The following is a 5,754-nucleotide window of genomic DNA, read 5'->3' as shown; positions in this document are numbered from 1 at the left end:
TCCATTGTGAGGTCGTCCATTGTGAGGTCATCCATTGTGATGTCAGTAGAGGACCATTGTGAGGTCGTCCATTTTGAGGTCATCCATTCTGAGGTCGTGAGAGGCCCATTGTGAGGTCACTAAAAGAACATTGTGACGTTGTCCATTGTGATGTCATTGGAGGCCCATTGTGAGCTCGTCCATTGTGAGGTTGTCCATTGTGAGGTCATGAGAGGCCCATGGTGAGGTCATCCATGGTGAGGTCTTCCATTGTAAGGGGACAAGAGTCCCATTGTGAGGTCATCCATTGTGATGTCATTAGAGGCCCATTTTGAAGTCGTCCATTGTGATGTCGTCGCTTCCACTTCAGCAGGAAACCTCGAAGGTGGGGAATGTCATCACTCTGTCAGTGCATCTCTGCTCGTCCATTCCCTGAGCTTAAATTCTAGAGCTTTTCCTCAAGAAGATATTTTATTTGCCATCCTGACCTAAAGAAATCTAGCCTTTGATCACCAGGAAGATAAGATTATTATTATTATTATTATTATTATTATTATTATTATTATTATTATTCAGATCATTATTAAGCTTAATTTAAAAAATCCTCTTTTTGATGTAGTGATCTTTTACCTGAAATGTCTTTCCTTCTCATGCCATAGATACAGGAGTTGTTTATTGAAGATTATGAAGAAGTTTTCGATATCCCGTTGCCTGCTAAGGAAGAGAGAAGCAACTTTTTTGAGGACTTAATTTTAAGTCAAGCCGCTAAACCTCCTGCATCTAGAAAGAAAGCAGGTGAGCCTATTCTATAGATAAAAATTTGCTAACTGTATGTTAACAGCCTTACAGTATTTGTTTTGGTAGTGGGTTTCCTATCAGTAACTCTGTGTGTGCTCCTATTTGAGTGCTGCCGATGGAATAAACTTTTCTGGTTCCCTTAAGCTCGGCAGGCCCTGGAAGTGCTGCCGGTGGCGCCGCCGCCTGAACCTCGGGAACCACCACGGGGAGAAACGCAAGGGGCAGAGGAGCAGGAGGAGGAGTCCCTTGGTGCACTTAGCGTTTTCTTAAGGGATGTTACTCTCAGACTTGCTACTGACGGACGTTTCAAGGCCTTCACAAACCCTGTTGATGCAGATGAGGTAAACTGCTCTGGGTCTGTAATACTGTACTGTCTGGGTGTATTTTTAAGTGCCCAGTGTTGGTGCGCTCTAGCGAAAGGCTTATCTTTAGCACTGCACTAAAAGGATTTCTTTTTGGAGGAGCAAAAAGTGTTTTGTATTTTATTTTGCTGACTCCCTGAGGCTCTTCAATGTCCTTTTTTTGAGTAGTCACTGGAAGCCCTGGTTTCCCCCTAGAAAGTCAGAGCAGCCTACCACCAGAGTTTGCCTGGGGAAAGACTTTGATATGTAGGTATGCTACAACTCTGAAATAAACAGTCAGCTTTCTTTGGGGCTGTTGGAATAAAGCCTAAAGGTATTGCTACGTGTTTGTTGGCTCTCAGTGGTCCCTCTGGGAACAGGAGAAGAGCAGATGTTTGAAAAAAAATTGAAGATTCCGCCTGCCATTTTGTCTCTGGCTCCCCAGTACAGGATCAGCCATAAATGACATGTGGTTTCATCTTCCCCCAAAACTTCCAAGTCCCTCTTTTTCTCACTTAATTTACTGAATTAGCCTGTTAAGATGGGGGCATATACTTCAGAGTTAGTTGCAATTTTAATACAGCTGTGTATCAGCAAGGGCCCTGTTCCTCTGGGCATCCCTCGTCTTTCCCTTCCAGGCTCTTGACATGTGAATAGTCTAAACAAATAGAGGTGTCCTCACCTAAACTAGCCTTGAGGCTCCTCTCACACTCCCAGTAAGGACATAATTAGCTCTGCTCCAGGTATCTCCTCCTAAGGGAGATGCCTAGAGCAGCTGCTTCCAAAGGGCAATTCCGGCAGCGGATTTCCTGCTGCCCAGAGCAGAGCCTGGCTCGGGTGGCTCAATCCAATGTATTTACTGCGATGTTCTGAAGCTGAAGGAAGCAAATCCTGCTCTGCATGTCTGTTCCCTTCGCTGTCCCACACACACTCCCCAGCTTCCTGCTGCCTTTCTTCTCCCTTCCAGTGTGTCTCTTCAAAGCCCTTTGAAAGAGCCCTTCCTTTTTCAAGCAGCTAAGTGGTTAATTCCACTATCTGCTCATAATGTCACAAATATTCAGGGTTTTTAAGAAGTCATTTATTTGAATTTATTAAAATAATGTGGGTAGATACTGTGTAAGTCTAATAAAACCTCTGAACCCATCTATTTAATTTGTAAGTACCTGATTATATCACAGTTATTAAACAGCCAATGGACCTTTCAACAATTCTCTCTAAAATTGACTTGCACCAATATATAACTGCAGGAGATTTTCTGAAAGATCTTGATCTAATCTGTAGCAGTGCCTTAGAATACAAGCCAGATAGAGAAGCTGGAGGTGAGGATAGCTCTTTATCCCTCATTTAGACAACCTTTAAAATGCATAGATTGAGAAGAGTTGTCTCTTTACAATGGCCTTGGGATTAGCTCCCTTGAAACATCCACAGAGAGCATTTCTTGCCACTTTAAAAATTGGTGTAGTGTTGAATTATTTAGCGATGAAATTATGTGCAATAGGTGCTAATGAAGATGTAGTGCCTCTGCCTTGATTATTAACTTTTATGTTCTTCTGCCAAAACTATTCACTGAAATAGCTTGCAAAACCTCTTTGGGAAAAGAGTTCATCCTTTCCATATGATCCAGATCAAGGATTTCACTTAGCTAGTGGCAAACACTCAGTTCTGACTGTCAACTTTCAGATCGTCTCATTACACACAAAGCTTGTGCTCTGAGAGATGTTGCCCATGCCATAGTGAAGGAGGAAATGGATAAAGACTTGGAACAACTTTGCGAAGAAATGAAAGAGTCTCGTGAGAAAAGAGGTATGTATTCCAACCCTCGGGATTTGAAGACTTGCCTCAGTATTTGTAAGTAGAAACGTGAGACCAACTTTTTTGCTGTCTGTTCTTCATTGCAAGGCTGCAGCTCTTCACAGGATGTGCCATCTCACTACGAGGTGATGCCACAGCAACCCTCTGTTTCTGGATGTAATAAACAAGATAACAAGTGTAACGAAAGAATAGAGATGCCAGTGATGCCTGGAGCCTGCCCTACAGCACTGCCTAATGGCAAGTTGCTTTTTCTTTTTAGATTTTTTTTTTCTTTTTTTTTTCTCCCCACCAACAGGCTTTCTGGGTGTTACTGCTAATGCCATTGATATCCTTCTTGTGACAAGGTTTTTGCCAGTGGAAACTTTGCCAAGGATTTCACACGTCTGTTTTGTGCAATATTCTGTAAATAGAAAGAAGGGTGGGGTTTTTTGTTTTCCTTTGTGGAAGGCATAAGGACAAAAACAGTTTTAAACAGGTTATCTGAATCATAAAACTTTACTGAGAATTTTCTTTATCCTTCAGTTACTTTCTTGAAATGGTCTCTTTTTAACTCTTCCCAGCATTCACTCTGCTTTTGATCTTTACTGGTTTTATAAGAGATTTGAAGAAGAGCTTTTCTCCAAAGGCTTTTTGCTATTCATCTCTATTAGTTCATGTAATGAGACAGTAAGCAACTTTACCCAATAGGCAGACAATAGGACTGCAAAGCAAGGCTAAAGTAGGAATTTTCTGCGCTTAAAAGCTTCAAATCTAGTTTAAAGTCTTGAATAAATTTAAAAATCTAACAGCAAATGGACCACATGAACTTGCAACCTTTTCTTTAGAGCTACATGTGTAGTGAGATTTGTCAGTACTTTCAGTTCTTTGATTGTTTTACTTGACATACGAGGAAGATAAGAAGAGCAGATTTTAAAGGAGGAGCTTCTTTGCTTATATTTTGCGTTGTTTTTTCCTAATATCTTATTGCAGTTCCGTCCAAAAGAAAACGCAAAAGGAAGAATTGCACTTCCAGTGGTGAAACAAAGAGGAGAGATTTTGCAGTGGAGTAAAGTGAATAGAAGTGGAGAAGACCAAGAGGAAGTAGACAGTGAGGGAGAAGAGTTCCTGGAAAACGGTGCTTCTAGCATGCACCAGACTGAAGGTGAGTTCATAGGAGGTTCTCGTGTGGAAGAAAGCCACAATAGTCTTCCACGACGACAGACAAATGTCTATGAAAATAAACATGAGACAGAAAACAAGAGATTTTTCCTCTGTGACTAAATCTGGCTCTGAAAAGAAAAGAGCCCAGTTTTCTCCCAATTCAGGGCTAAGAAATTGAAATGACACTTTGGATTCCCAAAATACAGCAAGTTTCCAAGAGGGTGATTCGAAATGTAAGCGAAAGGTCCAGCAGACCAGTTAGCTCCATTTTGTTGTTGAGGGGTTTACATTAGCCTCCTTTAATTTCATTCTATTATTTCTTTACAAATCACTGCACTGTGTTGCTTCCGTTAAGATTCTGTCCCTCTGATTATGCAACCAAACTAATTTTCTTAAGCTGCTGCTCTTCTGATTCTGAAATCAGTTTTGTAATTCTATCTCCTCGCAAACCAACAATCATTTGCTTTCTTTTATGGCACGTGCATCTTTCTGATAAGGAGCAGCTTGGGATAAAGAGCTGTAACTCGGCCTGTGTAGACTTAGTCATGATGTGGCAGAGATGACTCACATCCTAATGCTTGCTTCAAATGGGAGATGGGTTTTCTTAACATTCAACTTCCTTAAGTAGGCACTGCTGTAATGGCAACGTTTTGACTATTGCTTTTTTCTCCGCTCAACCCTGGGCTTTTCACTCCCACTGCTTTTTGATCTTGGTTCCTATTTGTTGTGGAGGAGAAAGTAGAAGGCAAGTATTTCTCAGTGAACAAATATCAGGGAACGGTAGGGAAAGATTGGATGCCACTTGTGGGATAGCTGATGGATAGCCATGTTCTGGAAAAAGAGAAATCATGACTTAAGAAAGTGTTTTCATCCCAGAGACTTACATGCGTCATGAGAGTCTGGCCGGACGTCATGAGAGTCCGGTGGGAATTCCTGAATTACCTAGAAAAAATATACGCTCTCCTCCGCCAGTGCATTTACAAGCACCAGAATTATTATGACAGAACTAAACTCATTATGGTAAATTTTATATATGTTTTCTAGTGGTTATATATAGTATTCTGTCATGGTTACACAGTCTGCATGCCCTCTGGATATCATGCTTATTTCATATTCATTGCTTTAGTGCTTAGCTGTCATGTTATAAGACTTACTCATTTCCATTTGGAAGACATTTACCCACATTGCAAAACCATTGTTATATTTGGCATAACTCTTTTCAGTTTCAGCAGGAAAAAGAGATTGGACTTGAAGAACTTCTTTACTGTGAGGGTGACAGAGCACTGCAACAGGTTGCCAAGAGAGGTTGTGGAGTCTCCTTCTCTGGAGATCTTCAAAACTTGCTTGGATGCAGTCCTGTGCCACGTGCCCTAGGTGTCCCTGCTGGAGCAGGGGTGTTGGACTAGACGATCTCTAGAGGTCCCTTCCAACCTCAACCACTCTGTGATTCTGTGACAACGGTTCCACCCACCCAGTTCCTTCAAAGCAATTAACCTTGGAGACTGTGGATGGCTGTTCTTGCTATCCACAAGTGTATCCAGGGTGTAGGGGGACCATGAAAGGAGGGTGCTCTTCTCAGTCTGTTACTTCCTCTTTCTCCCCCTCCTACAAGCAGGCAAACATTTGCAGATGTCTTCAGGAGGCATCCACCACCCAAGCCGGGCAATCCCAGTGTTCATTTGAT

Source organism: Tinamus guttatus, unplaced genomic scaffold, assembly GCF_059628265.1.
Source record: "Tinamus guttatus ecotype Peru unplaced genomic scaffold, ASM5962826v1 Tinamus_guttatus_pri_ptg000248l, whole genome shotgun sequence".
NCBI lineage: Eukaryota > Metazoa > Chordata > Aves > Tinamiformes > Tinamidae > Tinamus > Tinamus guttatus.
Note: the sequence above shows the minus strand (reverse complement) of the source record.